The sequence below is a fragment of the Lagenorhynchus albirostris genome, chromosome 5 (assembly GCF_949774975.1).
Source record: "Lagenorhynchus albirostris chromosome 5, mLagAlb1.1, whole genome shotgun sequence".
NCBI lineage: Eukaryota > Metazoa > Chordata > Mammalia > Artiodactyla > Delphinidae > Lagenorhynchus > Lagenorhynchus albirostris.
In genome coordinates, this window is record NC_083099.1 from 60025626 (window position 1) to 60045192 (window position 19567).

General features: G+C 39.4%; 1 pseudogene; it reads right to left on the reverse strand.

Annotated features, from left to right (window-relative positions):
* Positions 1-10510: 10510 nt before the first annotated feature.
* On the reverse strand, positions 10511-18064 carry LOC132520227 (elongation factor 1-alpha 2-like; annotated as a pseudogene).
* Positions 18065-19567: the final 1503 nt, after the last annotated feature.

Consider the following 19567-nt stretch of genomic DNA (forward strand, 5'->3'; position numbering starts at 1 on the left):
GATCTTCAGGTACTTGGAGTGATGTATGGCCAGAAAATTATTTATGATAATTTAAACACACACATATATAGTTGTACACACGCACATACACGATATCATTTCCAGGAGCACAAAGACATGTGATTTTTAGGACTACTTGAAACAAAAATTAGGTGAGAGTATCTATGAGGTTGAAGTAGTTTTCGTGATTTGGTGTGAGTGGCTAACTGAGGTTAAATCAAGAGAAAATTTACATAGTTTTAAAATGAGTAGAGGAGATGCTGGTAAAGAAAAAAAAAGCAGTCATAGATCTGGTGGGGGCACACTTGCTACAAGATTTTAATGTCAATCTAGGTAAGCAAGACTCCTCTGAGTAAAATGCCTGCGGTGATATCTCATTTATCTATTCATTCCCTTCTTTCAACTATGTATCTTCCTTTTTAATCTTCCATAGAAAAAATTTTATGTATCTTTCTACATTTCCCAGGAGGACTGGCTTTAAAGCATAAATTCTTTTATCTGAAGAAAAAGTTGGGGAGGATTGAAATTGAGAAATCCTTGTTAACATTCCGAGAGGCCTGTGCTTTGAAGTAGATCCATCCATCTATATTCACCTTTTCACTCATTCATTCATTGATTCATCCATCTATACATACATACATCACTCACCCAACGTTTATTAAATACCAGCTGCATTCCAGATGCTATGCTGAGAATTGGCATTCAAGGACAAATATCCTTCCCTGTCCCTGGGGGATGAGCTTACACTATGAAACAGTCTCAAGTTTTAGGATGATCATTGAATTGAGAATCAGAAGAACTGAATTTGTCTTTTTCTTTTACCCTTACTCATTTTCCTGTTTTCTTTCCTGAGCCCTGGGTACTCATTTCCTCACCTTGTCTGTGGAAAAATAAAAAGTAGACCTCTGACACTTGAGAGTCATTCGCTTGGCTTTAAATATAGTGCCCAATATGTAGTCAGCTTTTAATAACACTTTATTAAATAAATGAATGAATAAAATTATTATACCCAGAGGCCTTCAGGAATCCGTATTTGGGAATATGATAATAGCAACGTTTCCCTATAAAATCAATCAAAATATAACCAGTTGAAAGAACATCTTCAGATGGGAGCAGGTGGTAAATGTCAAGTTGTGAAGCCCTATCATGATGACCTTTCTCTCCAACTTAGACCATTTAACCCTTTCATGCTAAGAGATCATCCAGTGCCACCTCTGAGAGCTTGTGGTGGAGAAAAATATTCATTTGTTTAAAATTATGACTCAATTCAGAATAGCTTTTTGTGATTTTGCACATTCTCAAGTAATGGATAAAATATATACAACTCCCATCCTTTGATGGTCTGAGAAATTTTTAGAGTTGAAAAAAAGCTCCTAATGCTTGGAAAGGTAGGGAAATCATCCTGCAAAGTATTATCTTGGGGAAGTTAGGTATTACAGGGAGAGCTAGACCAAATTAATGGTAGCCAATATTTGCTGAGTGTTCTGGTGCTCTACATGTATTAAATCATTAATTCTCACAGCAACTCCATAGTTGAGCCTTATTATTATTATTAAGATCTGTATTTTACAGCTGAGGAAAGAGGCACAGAGAGACTAAGACCTAAGTTCTTTGCACTGGTAAGTTGTAGAGCCAGGATTTGAACCCAGCCAATCTGATTTTAAGGTTCACATTTTAAACCACTGCTTATTCTGCTTCCAAAATATGTTTTGTTTCCCTCTTCTGTACTACTTTTATTAGGTCACATCAAGCTAAAAGTTGAACAAAAGTGTATAAGGAAGATGGCTACACACCCAAAAAACCCATTGACATCAAACTATTTATATGCATTTTCAGGAATTTTACTTGTATTTACAAACACGATTTTAATTTTGGCATTCTTTATAGGTAATGATAAAATATACATATATATTTCTTCTCATTTTTGGACTTAACAATAATTATGTAATTTCCTTCACTTAAGGTAGAATAAACTGTTAATAAATTGAGTGGTTAGTGCTTAAAGACTGTTAAAAACCACTTCAAATAACATGACAATCTCATCTTTACAGTAATGCCAGGTTGTTAATTAGCTGAACTACCCAAATACAGAGATTATAGTTAAAATGGTTTTGAGTGGGTGGTGGTAATGATGCGCTGCCTGTTTTGCAACATCCTCTATGCCATGCACTTCAACTCCCATTTTTTAAAATAAAAATTTCCAACACTACTTAAAAGCTACTTTTCTTAAATGTGAGATTTCTCTGAAAAATAAAGGTCTTGCTAAATAAATAGTTCTTTAAACAAAGCATCTTGTATCAGTGGGGAAATATGTAGGAACAAAATGCTCAAGGCAGGGAATTTTTCTCTACTCTAGGTACAGAAGAGGAAAATGTCATACCTTTTGAACCTGTTGGAGATGCTAGTTTTAAAAAACTTTAAAATATCTTGACAGCAAATTAAAAATTTTTTTTTATTTGAAAAAAGTTATTTTTACTTTTCAGTAGTGGCCACCCTTGTATAATTTTAAGCACGGTAAAGATCTCTCCAGTCTGAACATCACTGCCCATTTCCAGAGAAGGACCCATGATCTTTTTTGCTGGGGAAGAAGGGCCCATGTTCTTTGATTGTTGCCACACTCCCAGTGGCAGCGTCTCTCATCAGGGCTGTATCTTGAGCACTCATATCACCCCCATTTAATTCTGTAGCCAAACAGCATTTGTTCAATAAACAATTCTTAAGTATTTTCAGTGTCCCAGGCCTTGAACAAGAATGGGGGCTACATTCATGAGTAAGAAATGGGCTCTGAATGGACCTGAAGGGAGAGTCTGTTGAAGAGTGTCAGGAAGAGCATTTCAGTCAGAACGAAAGGACTTAAAGACTAAGAGGGGAGCTGAGGAATTGGACAGGCTTGAATTTGAGTTTTGTGCTGTGCAATATGAACAAGTTACTTATCCTCTCAGAATAAAATGGGGATAGTACTGCCCACCTTGCAGAATTGCTGGGAGGATTCATGATAAGGTATATGATGTCCCTGGCCCGGTGCCAAGCACAGATCTTCTCATAGAGGGTTCCTTCCCTTCATTCAGGTCAGTCAGGTCACCCCCTGACCACCCTTTCTAAAGTTACCTCTTACCCCAGCCAGGATCTTTCTTTATTTAATTACATAATGATTACCAACCCCACCTCCCCACCCAGTCCCCAACACATACACTGGAATGTAAGTTCCATGAGGGCAGGGCTTTATCTTGTTCACTGCTGTATCTCCTGCACCTGAATAGTGCCTGGCACATAGTAGGTGCTTAATAAATATTACCAATATTACTAATGTAAACCAGAGCATGAAAGTACTTGGTGATTCATAGACATTGTATGGCTGTAGCTCAGGCCTCATTGATGGGGTAGAGGAGATGAAGCTAGAGGCACAGTCAAGGTTTTAACTGAAAGTTGCTAAAGGGTCTGGATTTTATCTGGCAGGTATTTCAGCAGATATCTGGACAAGAATCAAATTTCACCTTGTCAGTAGTCATCGGGAGCAGAAAGTCAGCTGATTCTTGGTGGTATGATTTAAGAGATGCTAAAGCCTCACCTACTCTGACTTTGAGAAAATTCTCCCAATTTTTGTTTTGAAGGCACTGAAGTCCTGTGTATTTGGGAGGAGTCACACAGACTTTCTGTTCCAGCCAAACACTGTTCACCTCCATAAAGAAAGTAGAATCTTTATTATTTAGATAAGCAGATTGCTGCAAAGTTGTTTCATATTGGATCAGAGAGAATTGGAACTGAACCCACTTTTAATTTTGTGAGGGAGGAGTGGAGTCTACACAGATGATTGTAGAGCCTCTGGTTCTCCAGTCTATGTTTCTTCTACTCTGCCCCACTGTCTTTCCTTCATGTTTTGTCTGCCTGTCTTCCCCTCCTTTGGCCTTCCAGTGAAGCTGTCATTCGCAGACTCATTGCCCTGGACACAGTGATTGGTTCAGGGATGTGCACTTGACCCAAGCAGGGCAAATTATAGTCATCCTTGGTACAGATGGATTCCTAAAGAATTACTTAGGTGTTTCAAATTAAATGTCACTTATTAAATTAATGGATTGAATAGGCCATATTTATGTTTTGTCAAGTGGGATTGCCATATAGAAGTTCACAAAATAGAAATTTCCCAATTTTATGATATAATACCTTCCTAAAAATCTGTGGTATTGTGGAACAGACTAAACGTGAGCTATTTAGTTATTTCTAGTAAAATATGATTATTTGACAACAGCAGACGAGTAGAGCCAAAAACTGACACACTGCCTATCAAGTTTGTTTCAGCTGGACTTATGCTCAATGTTCTCAGTGGCTGCCAAAAAGTTTTATGATTTCATTAAAAAGATAAAATTTTATTATAATTTTGTCTGAAATTGTGACTCAAGGTGCTTTGACAACTTGGATGTGTAACCTTTATAAATATTATGTGGACTTCACTGTGAACAGATAGCTACTCTTCCACCTTAACAACATGTACTTTACAACATGTATTTCACAAACATTTTCTGCCATGCTTTTCTCTGCCATTAGCTGCTTTAGTACGCATTAGGCTCAAAGAGGTTCTTTTTCTCCCCCTGGGCTGAATGGTCCATTTTTCTGTGGTGCAGTGAGAGTCACTTACACATGTATTGTAGACACATAGTCCTCAGGGCCTTGCCAAGGGCTCTGTGCCAGGTGCTGTATCTAAAAAGATGATTAATACACCATGTCTGCCCTCAAGAAGGTCACAGTCCAGTGACCAGGTTTATTGTCTATCTGGAACTTTAAAGTTCAAGAGCTGAACAAAGAGAGTGGAAAGAAGCTAGAAATAAAGCTGGAATGGTAAGCACAGGATGGATTGTAAAGAATTCTGTTATCTCCCCACCCGCAAATTTAACCTTTTATCCTGGAGGCTGTGTCTTGTCTTTGAAAATACGGAAACACGGAAATGACAAGATTAGATTTGAATTTTAGCAAAAGCACTTTGGTGGGAGTAGAGAGCAGATTAAAAGGATCTATTATGCATTGAACTGTGTCCTCTTTCAAAAAAAGATAGTTGATTTTCTAACCCCTAGCCTCTCCGATTGTGACCTTGTTTGGAAATGGGGTCATTGCAGATGTAATTAGTTAAGTTATGGTGAGGTCATACTGCAGTCAAGTGGTTCCCTAACCCAACTGGTGTTCTTATAAAAAGGGAAATTTGGACACAGAAACAGACGTTCCCAGAGGGAAGATGACATGAAGAGACACAGGGAGAGGACGGCTACCTACAAGTCAAGGAGAGAGGCCTGGAACAGACTGTTCCCTCATAGCCCTCAGGAGGAACCAGCTCTGCTGACACATTAATTTTTGACGTTTCCCCTCCAGAACTGAGACAATAAATTTCTGTTACTTAAGGCACCCCACTTGTGGTAGATTTTTATGGCAGCCCTATGAAACTAACAAAGAACCCCAAATTGTAGACCAACTAAGAGGACCAATGAGGGCCTAAACTAAGGTGGGGTGGGGTGAAGAGAAAGGATTTGAAAGATATTCAGGAAGTAGAATTGACAGAACTTGGTGACCAATTGGATATGTGGAGTTAACATAGTGATTAATAGTGACCTAGATTTTAGTCCTGTCTCTCTTACTTCTCAGCTGTTTGAACTTGAACAAGCCATTCATCCTCTTTATGCTTCAGTTGCTTATCTGTAGAGTGAGTCATGATTGTTCCTATCTTGTTGGGTTGTTGTGATGGTCAAGAGAGTGCAGGTTAAAATTTATTACAGTGGTATGGTAAATATTTAATATGGTAACATTGGTAAATATAGTAAATACTCAATAAATATTCTTTTAAAAAATATGTGGGTTGTGTGAAAGGGTTTGAGAATGACTCATATTTCTGACTTGGCCATCAGACAGAGCCATGATTATTCAGGGAGAAGAAAAATACTGGAGAAGAATGGGTTTGGGGGGCAGGATGGCAAATTCACTTTTAATTAAATTTAAAACATACAAACAAATTATTGATCTTTAGAAACACACTCCCTTACCTTTTATGTTGACTTTCATAAAGTTCAAATTTATATATATATATTTTTTTTCAAATTTATATTTTTAACTTAACAAAAGTTTATTTTGTCCATTAGAGATAATCTCACAAGGAAAATGAAATGAGCACCATTGTGGGGTTTTTAATTTATTTTACTGGTTTCTTATTTATTTTTTTAAAATTAAGTTTATTGGAATATAGTTGCTTTACAATGTTGTATTAGTTTCTGCTGTACAGCAAGATGAATCAGCTATACATATATCCCCTCTTTTTTGATTTCCTTCCCATTTAAGTCACCACAGTGCATTAAGTGCTATACAGTATGTTCTCATTAGTTATCTATTTATACATATTATCTATAGTGTATATATGTCAATCCCAATACAAGTTATATGATTATACCCTAAGAAATAAAATCATACGCTGTTTTAAAAATTATTAGATTCATAGTGACATTTTAAATAAATAGGAGATGAGTTGGGATTAATACTACGTGATTTCAATTTAGGCATTAACTTTATCCATGGGGCCTCTCTTTGCTTTCTTTCATCTCATCTATTCCTATGCCTTTTCAGTTTGACAAGAACCCATCATGGGACCGTTCTGCCTCTGTCTTGAATATTCATAATCAAAGAATGGCACATATGAGAAAACTGGAAAGTTCTGCTTGTAAATCTGGGCATGTGATTTGTTTTGCTGCAGAAATTGTAGTGGTTAGTTTGTGCTTGTTCACTTAAAATGAATCAGATCTTTTGCTACAAAGCATGCTACTTTGACTTTTTAGAATGATTCATCTTTTTACTTCCTGTGACTTACTATAACGCTTGTGAAGTAACCATGAAGAGATGAAAATTATACTTCTCACTTTCCCCAAATATTTGCTTAAGTATTTTAAATGCTAGTTATTCTTCTGAGCCCTTTGGTGCTGGAGGAGAGAGGCTCCTTTCCCCAAAGAGTGCCGAGCTGGGACTTCCCCCGTGAAGATGAGGAAGACACTGAGGCCACTGACTGTGCAGAGACCAGCAGAGCTTCCCAGGTAGACAGAGAGGTGGGTCAGGAAGATGGAGAATGAGTTTTTGCCTATTCCTCCCACTAAGTACAATGGGAAAACTTGGACGTTATATACAAGACAAGCATAGAAGGACTCTGAACCGTGAAGAGAAGGCAGACCAGTTAGGAGTCTCAGGACTCCAGGAATGACAAACATGACAGCTTGGAAGATATACAATAAGTTGAAATCATGGTGCAATCTTCAGCGGTCCTTTTACCGGATTCCAGGCTTAAAGGCATGACCGGAATGGCTCCTGAAAGGAACTTAGCCCAAATGCATACAAAAGTGGGGCAAAAACACTTCAAGCTGTGTTCTTTCAATCACACGAGGCAAAATCAAAGAGCATCTTCATCCTGGGCACAGAAGCATCCATCCTTAAGAGCATTTCGTCTTGAAAATAAACTATTTCTCGATTATATCCTTCCTGAATTAAACTAAATCTATGGAAAAAAGGCTATTATTAGTTATTAAAAGCGCCTGAGACAAATTTGAAACATAAATACATTGAGATTCACTCCTAAGGAGAACAAAATATTATAATATCAAGTAGTTCCCAGACCACAAATTTTCTAAGAAATTTATTTATAAAATTCTAACCTATATTCAAAAAAAAGAGACAATATAGGGATTGTGCTCATCATTTTTTCATTGGCCCATGATCACAGGGCTGCTCAGAGCTCTCTTGCCACCTCTGTAGGACACCTGGTTGAAACATGTTTCTTTTTCTTCAGCAAATAGGCACCTCGTTATCCCTTCATTTTTTGTTTTTTACCTCTAAGGGGCTAGGGGGAGGGATAGAGGGATATATTCATTACAAGAACCATAAGACTCTACCCTATAAACATTTGTTACTATCTGGGTTTGGGATAAAGCAGTGCTATAAAGGAAGGTTATAGAACACCAACATACACAGGGAGCTTTGGAAGCATTTAGGAGGAGTACCTAACCAATGCCATGATTCAGAGAAGACTTCTTAGAGGAAGTGACTTCTAAGTTGAGAACGAAAGGATGAGTAGGAGTTGATAGTGAAGAGAATATCCCAGGTGGAGGAAAAAGTACATGCGAAGACCCAAGAGCTGATAGAGATCTACTAATTAGTTGGAGAATTGAAATTAATTTAACTTGCCAAGTAGAGTTCTAGGCCAGATTAAGAAAACTGCAATAAATCATAAAAAAGAGGATTTTATCCTGAGGGCTTTGCTGAAGAATCAATGGAGGGTTGAATGTTGTGGAGGACATAATAAGATTTCTACTTTTTGAAAGATGTAGAGAATGGACTTGAGGGGGGACAACATGAAAGTCAGGAGAGGTATTACGATGCTTTTCCAGTAATCCAAGTGAGGTGATGGTGACCTGACGAGGAAATTGCCTGCAGGAATGGAGAACAGTGAATAGCTCCAAGAAATATTTAACTGGCAGAATTGACTGAACTTGATGATTGTTGGGTCATGGAGAATGAAATGAGGGAGGTCAGAGGATGATTTCCAAATTTCTGGATTGGGAAATTAGTTGGATAAACGGTGATAGAATAAAAAGTAGAGGAACAGCTGTGTACGTGGAAGAGTTAAGGGTGAGGTAATAATGAGTTCAATTTTAAGCATATTTTAGGCACTTGTGGATACTGAATTATTCAGTCAACAAATATTTATGAATTACCAACTACATGCCAGGTAGTGTGAGTGAAGGTCTTAGGAGTAGAGCAGTGATAAAATATTTTAAAGATTACAGTCTAGTTGGGGAAATGTACAGTACATGAATTAATAAAAATAATAAATGTATACAATAAATATAAGCCCTGCATATAGTGAAGGAAAACACATTTATGAACTGATTAGTTTCTACTTAAAAGTATGATCAGAGACATCAGGTAGACAGAGTACTGCCTGGTAATACCTTGTCAATCTATGGTCCACTTTCTCTTTCCTCAGATTTCCAGCAGCCCCTTTTCTCTTCTCACTTTCAACGCAATTCATAAAAGAGAAGCAACTTATCTTTCTACTACCAAAATCTACCAGCCTAATTTGTAGATTTGTATCCACATACTCTGCCTTCCCATTTATGCACAGGGACAAGGTGTCCTTGTCCTACCCGATGTCAGGTCCTCTGCTTGTACACAGAAGCCAGTCCGCTCTTGTCTACTGAAGGGCTTCATATAATAATCCCATCCTAAAAATAAATGCTCTTATCTGGACTTCATTTGTTCCTCTACCCACTACCTTATTTCTCTGCTCCTCTTTATAGCAAAACTCTAAAAGAGTTGTTGATTCTTTTTTTTTTTTTACATCTTTATTGGAGTATAATTGCTTTACAATGGTGTGTTAGTTTCTGCTTTATAACAAAGTGAATCAGCTATACATATATATATATCCCCATATCTCTTCCCTCTTGCGTCTCCCTCCCACCCTCCCTATCCCACCCCTCTAGGTGGGCACAAAGCACCGAGCTGCTCTCCCTGTGCTATGCGGCTGCTTACCACTAGCTAGCTATTTTACATTTGGTAGTGTATATATGTCCATGCCACTCTCTCACTTTGTCACAGCTTACCCTTCCCCCTCCCCATGTCCTCAAGTCCATTCTCTACATCTGTGTCTTTATTCCTGTCCTGCCCCTAAGTTCTTCATAACCTTTTCTTTTTTTAAGATTCCATATATATGTGTTAGCATACGGTATTTGTTTTTCTCTTTCTGACTTACTTCATTCTGTATGACAGACTCTAGGTCCATCCACCTCACTACAAATAACTTAATTTCATTTCTTTTTATGGCTGAGTAATATTCCATTGTATATATGTGCCACACCTTCTTTATCCATTCATCTGTGAGTTGTTGATTCTTTAATGTCAGCTTTATTGAAGTATAATTGACATGTAAAGTTGTAAGATATTTAAAGTGTACATTGTGGTGATTTGATATGCATATACATAGTGAAAGGATTTCCTGCCATCTAATTAGCATATCCATCATCTAACATATTTACCTTTTATTTGGGGGTGTGTGTGTGAAAACATTTAAGTTCTATTTTCTTAACAAATTTAAATGATATATATTTAATGCTAAATTAATTTATAACAAAATAGCCAAGATTATTCAAGAGGGAAAGGATAGTCTCTTCAGTAAATGGTGTTGAGAAGACTGGACAGCCACATGCAACGAGTGGTCTTTTTTTTTTTGACGGCTAGTTATGTTTTATTAATCTTAATACATCGAATGTTGGGTAATTTTTATAATGGAGATTGCTGAGGAAACTGCAGGGGACATGCTTCATTTCTTGCTCGGCTTTACTGCCGACTTGGTGACCTTGCCTGCAGGATGACTTCTCATCCACAGCCTTGATGACTCCAGTGGCCACTGTTTGTCTCACGTCCCGCACAGCAAAATGGCCTAGAGGTGGGTACTCAGAGAACATCTCCACACACATGGCCTTGCTGGGGACCATCCTTACATCTGCACAATGGCTGTATCGCCTGACTTCAGGGCCTTGGGGTTGTCAAAGGTGACCTCCATCCCAGGTTTCAGGAAGCTGGTCTCCACACAGCCCACAGGCACAGAGCCAATGCTCCCAATCATGTGCACACCTTGTAGAGGCAGCCTCAGGGGCTCGTTGACCAGTTGAGTGGGAGGGAGAATGGAGCCCAGAGCTTCCAGGACACTCATCCCTGTGGCATTTCCCTCCTTTCTCTTGACCTTCCAGCTCCTGGATCAGGCATGTGGATGCTGGGCTATGCTAGCCCAAAATGGGCACAAAGACCATGACTGCCAAGTTGTAGCCGATCTTCTTGATGTAGGCTCTCACTCCCTTGATGGAAGCATTGGGTGCTGTGGGTGGGTTTGTCGGAGTCCATCTTGTTGACAGCCGTGATGAGTGGCTTCACACCCAGCATGTAGGCCAGTAGCATATTCTCCACAGGTCTGCCTATTCTTGGAGATGCCTGCTTCAAACATGCCCGTGCTGCTGGCCACGATGAGCGTGGCACAGTCACCTGGGATGGGCCAGTGATGATGTTTTTGATGAAGTCCCTGTGGCATCAATTATGGTGATGTAATATTTGGTTGTCTCAAACTTCCATAAGGAGATGTCATGGTGATGCCACATTTCCTTTCCGCCTTCATTTTGTCTAGCACCCAGGCAAACTTGATGGAGCCCTTGCTCATCTCTGCTGCTTCCTTCTTGAACTTCTCATGGTTCTCTTGTCAGTACCCCCACACTTGTAGATGAGATACCCAGTGGTGGTGGACTTGCCAGAGTCCACATGGCCAATGATGATAATATTGATATGGGTCTTCTTTTTGCCCGTAATGGTAGATTCATTAGAGTCATTGCTGATCCAGATATTAGCAAGAGCTGCTGCAGCAGCTGTGAAGCAGGTATTGTGTATTATTGATGCTTCCCTTTCCTACCTCCCATTCTTTTTTTTTTTTTTTTTTTGCGGTACGCGGGCCTCTCACTGTTGTGGCCTCTCCTGTTGCGGAGCACAGGCTCCAGACGTGCAGGCTCAGTGGCCGTGGCTCACGGGCCCAGCCGCTCCGCGCCATGTGGGATCCTCCCGGACCGGGGCACGAACCCACGTTCCCTGCATCGGCAGGCGGACTCTCAACCACTGCGCCACCAGGGAAGCCCACATGACTCTTTTTGAATTATGGTTTTCTCAGGGTATATGCCCAGTAGTGGGATTGCTTGGTCATATGGTAGCTCTACTTTTAGCTTTTTAAGGAACCTCCATATTGTTCTCCATAGTGGCTGTATCAATTTACATGCCCACCAGCAGTACAAGAGGGTTCCCTCTTCTCCAAACCCTCTCCAGCATTTACTGTTTGTAGATTTTTTGATGATCGCCATTCTGACCACTGTGAGATGATATGTCATTGTAGTTTTGATTTGCATTTCTCTAATGATTAATGATGTTGAGCATTCTTTCATGTGTCTGCTGGCAATCTGTATATCTTCTTTGGAGAAATGTCTATTTAGGTCTTCTGCCCAGTTTTGGATTGGGTTGTTTGTTTTTTTGATATTGAGCTGCATGAGTTGCTTGTATGTTTTGGAGATTAATCCTTTGTCAATTGCTTCATTTGCAAATATTATCTCCCATTCTGAGTGTTTTCTTTTGCTCTTGTTTATGGTTTCCTTTGCTGTGCAAAACCTTTGAAGTTTCATTAGGTCCCATTTGTTTATTTTTGTTTTTATTTCCATTTCTCTAAGAGGTGGGTCAAAAAGGATCTTGCTCTGATTTATGTCATAAAGTGTTCTGCTTATTTTTTCCTCTTAAGAGTTTGATGGTGTCTGGACTTACATTTAGGTATTTAATCCATTTTAGGTTTATTTTTGTGTATGGGGTGAGGGAGTGTTCTAATTTTATTCTTTTACATGTAGCTGTCCAGTTTTGCCAGCACCACTTATTGAAGGGACTGTCTTTTCTCCACTATATATTCTTGCCCCCTTTATCAAAGATAAGGTGACCATATGTGTGTGGGTTTATCTCTGGGCTTTCTATCCTGTTCCATTGATCTATCTTTCTGGTTTTGTGGCAGTACCATACTGTCTTGATTACTGTAGCTTTGTAGTATAGTCTGAAGTCAGGGAGCCCAATTCCTCCAGCTCTGTTTTTCTTTGTCAAGATTGCTTTGGCTATTTGGGGTCTTTTGTGTTTCCATACAAATTGTGAAATTTTTTGTTCTAGTTCTGTGAAAAATGCCATTGGTAGTTTGATAGGGATTACATTGAATCTGTAGATTGCTTTGGGTAGTAGAGCCATTTTCACAATGTTGATCCTTCCAATACAAGAACATGATATATCTCTCCATCTGTTTATGTCATCTTTATTTTATCAGTGTCTTATAATTTTCTGCATACAGGTCTTTTGTCTCCTTAGGTAGGTTTATTCCTAGATACTTTATTCTCTTTGTTGCAGTGGTAAATGGGAGCATTTTCTTAATTTCACTTTCAGATTTTTCATCGTTAGTGTATAGGTATGCAAGAGATTTCTGTGCATTAATTTTGTATCCTGCTACTTTACCAAATTCATTGATTAGCCCTAGTAGTTTTCTGGTAGCATCTTGAGGATTCTCTATGTATAGTATCATGTCATCTGCAAACAGTGAACAGTTTTACTTCTTCTTTTCCAATCTGGATTCCTTTTATTTTTTTCTTCTCTGATTGCTGTGGCTAAAACTTCCAAAACTATGTTGGATAATAGTGGTGAGAGTGGGCAACTTTGTCTTGTTCTTGATCTTAATGGAAATGGTTTCAGTTTTTCACCATTGAGGACGATGTTGGCTGTGGGTTTGTCTTATATGGACATTATTATGTTGAGGAAATTTCCCTCTATGCCTACTTTCTGGCAGGTTTTTATCATAAATGGGTGTTGAATTTTGTTGAAAGCTTTCTCTGCATCTATTGAGATGATCATATGGATTTTCTCCTTCAATTTGTTAATATGGTGTATCATGTTGATTGATTTGCATATACTGAAGAATCCTTGCATTCCTGGGATAAACCCCACTTGATCATAGTGTATGATCCTTCTAATGTGCTGTTGGATTCTGTTTGCTAGTATTTTCTTGAGGATTTTTGCATCTGTGTTCATCAGTGATATTAGCCTGTAGTTTTCTTTCTTTGTGAACATCTTTGTCTGGTTTTGGTATCAGAGTGATGGTGGCCTCGTTAAATGAGTTTGGGAGTGTTCCTCCCTCTCCTGTATTTTGGAAGAGTTTGAGAAGGATAGGTGTTAGCTCTTCTCTAAATGTTTGATAGAATTCACCTGTGAAGCCATCTGGTCCTGGGCTTTTGTTTGTTGGAAGATTTTTAATCACAGTTTCAATTTCAGTGCTTGTGATTGGTCTGTTCATATTTTCTATTTCTTCCTGATTCAGTCTCGGAAGGTTGTGTAGCGTTGTGGTCAGAAAAGATACTTGATACGATTTCAATTTTCTTTAATTTACCAAGGCTTGATTTGTGACCCAAAATATGATCTATCCTGGAGAATGTTCCATGAGCACTTGAGAAGAAAGCGTGTTCTGTTGTTTTTGGATGGAATGTTCTAAAAATATCAATTAAGTCCATCTTGTTTAATGTATCATTTAAAGCTTGTACTTCCTTATTTATTTTCATTTTGGATGATCTGTCCATTGGTGAAAGTGGGGTGTTAAAGTCCCCTACTATGATTGTATGTTTACTGTCGATTTCCCCTTTTATGGCTGTTAGTATTTGCCTTATGTATTGAGGTGCTGCTATGTTGGATGCATAAATATTTACAATTGTTATACCTTCTTCTTGGATTGATCCCTTGATCATTATGTAGTGTCCTTCTTTGTCTCTTCTAATAGTCTTTGATTTAAAGTCTTTTTTGTCTGGTATGAGAATTGCTACTCCAGCTTTCTTTGGATTTCCATGGAATATCTTTTTCCCTCCTTTCACTTTCAATCTATATGTGTCCCTAGGTCTGAAGTGGGTCTCTTGTTGACAGCATATATATGGGTCTTGTTTTTGTATCCATTCAGCCAATCGATGTCTTTTGGTTGGAGCATTTAATCCTTTTACATTTAAGGTAATTATCGATATGTATGTTCTTATTACCAGTTTCTTAATTGTTTTGGGTTTATTATTGTAGGTGTTTTTCTTCTCTTGTGTTTTCTGCCTGGAGAAGTTCCTTTAGCATTTGTTGTAAAGCTGGTTTGGTGGTGCTGAATTCTCTTAGCTTTTGCTTCTCTGTAAATGTTTTAATTTCTCTGTCAAATCTGAATGAGATCCTTGCTGGGTAGAGTAATCTTGATTGTAGGTTTTTCTCCTTCATCACTTTATATGTGTTCTGCCACTCCCTTCATCTTGCAGAGTTTCTGTTGAAAGATCAGCTGTTAACCTTATGGGGATTCCCTTATGTGTTATTTGTTGTTTTTCCCTTGCTGCTTTTAATATGTGTTCTTTGTATTTAATTTTTGATAGTTTGATTAATATGTGTCTTGGCATGTTTCTCCTTGGATTTTTCCTGTATGGGACTCTCTGTGCTTCCTGGACTTGAATAACTATTTCCTTTCTTATATTAGGGAAGTTTTCAACTATAATCTCTTCAAATATTTTCTCAGTCCCTTTTTTTTTGTCTTCTTCTTCTGGGACCCCTATAATTCGAATGTTGGTGCGTTTAACATTGTTCCAGAGGTCTCTGAGACTGTCCTCAATTCTTTTCATTCTTTTTTCTTTATTCTGCTCTACAGTAGTTATTTCCACTATTTTATCTTCCAGGTCAGTTATCCGTTCTTCTGCCTCAGTTATTCTGCTATTGATCCCTTCTAGAGAATTTTTAATTGCATTTGTTGTGTTCTTCATCACTGTTTGTTTGCCCTTTAGTTCTTCTAGGTCCTTGTTAAATGTTTCTTGTATTTTCTCCATTCCATTTTCAAGATTTTGGGTCATCTCTACTATCATTATTCTGAATTCTTTTTCAGGTAGACTGCCTATTTCTTCTTCATTTGTTAGGTCTGGTGGGTTTTTATCTTGCTCCTTCATCTGCTGTGTGTTTCTCTGTCTTCTCATTTTGCTTAGCTTACTGTGTTTGGGGTCTGCTTTTCACAGGCTGCGGGTTTGTAGTTCCCATTGTTTTTGGTGTCTGTCCCCAGTGGCTAAGGTTGGTTCCGTGGGTTGTGTAGGCTTCCTGGTAGAGGGGACTAGTGCCTGTGTTCTGGTGGATGAGGCTGGATCTTGTCTTTCTGGTGGGCAGGTCCATGTCTGGTGGTGTGTTTTGTGGTGTCTGTGGCCTTATTATGCTTTTAGACAGCCTCTCTGCTAATGGTTGGGGTCGTGTTCCTGTCTTGCTAGTTGTTTGCAATAGGGTGTCCAGCACTGTAGCTTGCTGGTCATTGAGTGGAGCTGGGTCTTGGCGTTGAGATGGAGATCTCTGGGAGATTTTCGCTGTTTGATATTACGTGGAGATGGGAGGTCTCTTGTGCACCAGTGTCCTGAACTTGGCTCTCCCACCTCAGTGGCACAGCCCTGATGCCTTGCTGGAGCACCAAGAGCCTGTCCTCCACAAGGCTCAGAATAAAAGGGAGAAAAAAGAGAAAGAAAGGAAGAAAGAAAGAAAGAAAGAAAGAGAAAGAAAGAAAGAAGATAAAATAAAGTTATTAAAATAAATAAAATGTACTTAAGAAAAAAAATTTAAGTAAAAAAAAAAAAAAGGCCAGACAGAACCCAAGACAAATGGCAAAAGCAAAGGTATACAGACAAAATCACACACAGAAGCATACTCAAACACACTCACAAAAAGAGAAAAAGGGGAAAAAAATATATGTGTGTGTATATATATATATATATATATATATATCTCGTTGCTCCCGAAGTCCACCTCCTCAATTTGGGATGATTCACTGTCTATTCAGGTATTCCACAGATGCAGGGTACATCAAGTTGATTGTGGAGATTTAATCCACTGTTCCTGAGGCTGCTGGGAGAAATTTCCCTTTCTCTTCTTTGTTTGCACAGCTCCCAGGGTTCAGCTTTGGATTTGGCCCCGCCTCTGTGTGTAGGTCGCCAGAGGGCGTCTGTTCTTCGCTCAGACAGGCCGGGGTTAAAGGAGCAGTTGATTCGGGGGCTCAGGTTCACTCAGGCCTAGGGGAGCGAGGGGTATGGATGTGGGGTGAGCCTGCGGAGGCAGAGGCCCGTGTGACGTTGCACCAGCCTGAGGCGCGCTGTGCGTTCTCCCGGGGAAGTTGTCTCTGGATCACGGGACCCTGGCAGTGGCGGGCTGCATAGGCTCCCGGGAGGGGAGGTGTGGATAGTGACCTGTGCTCGCACACAGGCTTCTTGGTGGCGGCAGCAGCAGCCTGAGCGTCTCATGCCCGCTTCTGGGCTCCACACTGATAGCCGCGGCTCGCGCCAGTCTCTGGAGCTCCTTTAAGCGGCGCTCTGAATCCCCTTTCCTTGCGCACCAGGAAAGAAAGAGGCAAGAAGTCTCTTGACTCTTTGGCAGCTCTAGACCTTTTCCCGGACTCCCTCACGGCTAGCCGTGGCGCACTAACCCCTTCAGGCTGTGTTCACGCCGCCAACCCTAGTCCTCTCCCTGGGATCCTACCCGAAGCCCAAGCCTCAGCTCCCAGCCCCTGCCCGCCCCGGCGGGTGAGCAGACAAGCCTCTCGGGCTGGTGAGTGCCGGTTGGCTCTGATCCTCTGTGCGGGAATCTCTCTGCTTTGCCCTCTGCACCCCTGTTGCTGCGCTCTCCTCCACGGCTATGAAGCTTCCCCCCTCTGCCACCCGCAGTCTCCGCCCACGAAGGGGCTTCTAGTGTGTGGAATCCTTTCCTCCTTCACGGCTCCCTCCCACTGGTGCAGGTCCCGTCCCTATCATTTTGTCTCTGTTTATTCTTTTTTCTTTTGCCCTACCCAGGTACGTGGGGAGTTTCTTGCTTTATGGGAGGTCTGAGGTCTTCTGCCAGCGTTCAGTAGGTGTTCTGTAGGAGTTGTTGCACGTGTAGATGTATTTCTGATGTATCTGTGGGGAGGAAGGTGATCTCCGCAGCTTACTCTTCTGCCATCTTGAAGCTCCTTCCGAAAAAAAACGAATTGCTTATTTAATAACTCAATTTAGCAACAGAGTTCTTGATTCTACATGTCCTTACCCTTGCTTCTCCACCTATACCACCAAACTTGTTCTTCTACCCTCTCTTCATTGTCATTAAATGGCCCCTCTTTTCAACCAGATGTAGGGTTAAAACACCTAGGCTGCATGCATTTCCATTTCTCTTTCATTTATACTCCCCACATTCAGTAGGTTCTGTTGACTCAATCTTTAGAATATATGCCAAGTGTAATTAATTTTTACTAAATTTACTACCCCATGAAAGCCACCATTGTGGATTAATTTCGTGTAGCCCACTATTTTCCCCATGTTCCCATTTCTGGACCCTCTCATAATTATTTCGTCACGTGACAGTTAGGATAATCTAATAGTTTCTCATCATATTTGGAACAAAATTCAAACTACTTACCATGACCTACAAGGCCATTCATGACCAATCCCATCTACCTCTTCATTTTGAACCTTTCTCTACCTTGCCTTTTATAATCCAGTGAAGAGATGTGAAATGATTTATAATATATTTTAGAAGCAGAATTAACAATATTTGTTGATGGATTAGATATAAGTGATGAGGAAAAGCAGTGGATTAAGGACAACTCGTAGGTTTTGGTCTGAGCAACAAGGTGGGTGGCAGTTTGCAAAACTCTGACCCAAATAAATGGAGTGATGCTGTGAAAGAGAAATTTCTGAAAAATAAAAGAAAAAATGGTCTTTTTATTGGTTTGAATTTTTCATGGAAGAAGGTAAAATCAACATATTCAGAACCAAAATACAGTAGCTTTGATTTCTTGTGAATGGGATCTTTAGGTAGTTGATTAATTGAAAAAGTCTGTGAAAGAACAGATTCATTAAAAATGGTACTTACATAACTGAAATCTTTTATTTAACTGAGAACATGTACAAGATATTCATGCACCAGTTTTTTAATGTAGGTTCATGGTATTTTCTTTGAATATGGATCCATTGATTAAAGTTCTCTCTTGTTTCTTTTACATAAACCACATCCATAATATATTGTATAATATTTCTAGTTTTGATCTGTGTAAACTGAAGCTAAAACTTAAATTCACGTCTGAAGAAATCTCAAGGCAAAAACTTCCAGACTTTTATAACTTTCTCCAGTCTTTCGCAGTTATGTCCCCCACAACCAATTCAACCAAAATTACTTTTCAGTTACTTGCTCTTATTACAAAGCATTCATTGTATTTTTTAGACCACATCTTTTTGTTTTCTCACTCATATTTCATCAGATATACATTAATACTAATTAAAATTACAGACTTGCAATAGCAAGTACAACTGAAATGAAGAGGTTTGGAAACAAATTTAGCCAATGCTTGGTAAGCCTACAATGCAACTGAAGATGCAGTTGCGTTTGGATTTTCTAGGGAGTGATTTACTAGCTGTGACCGTTAAGTATGTCTTAGGTATCAACTACAGTATATGGGACTGGAAAGCATTAGTTATGCTGGTAAAATGAATAAGGGAAGGTTATTTAAGAGAATTTCTACTGTGTACATATACTAGATCTCACATTCATAAAAATATATTTTATGTAATACAGTGTAAATATCGAAAGCCCTAGCTTTCAGGAAGAAATTCTCACAGCCGTTTCCCACCCTCTCATGGAGTAGTATAGGATAGGGATGTACAAGACTGGAGATCAGGAGAGCAGTTACCAATCTGAGTAGAATTTTGCTAACTGCAGAATGGTGTCTTTAAAGAGAAAATAGAAATAAAGGAAGTAAAATGGCTTTTGTTGAACTTCAAAGTCAACATTTTAGTGCCTCAAAATGTGCATTTGGACATAATGACTATGTTTGGCAAGAAGGAGGATTTTCTGGGATTGAGAGCGTCAGATGTTAAAGACAGCCCTGTCAAGCTTGAGAGCAGGGCTGTGTTCCTGTTTGGGAGGTTCCTGGTATATGTATCAA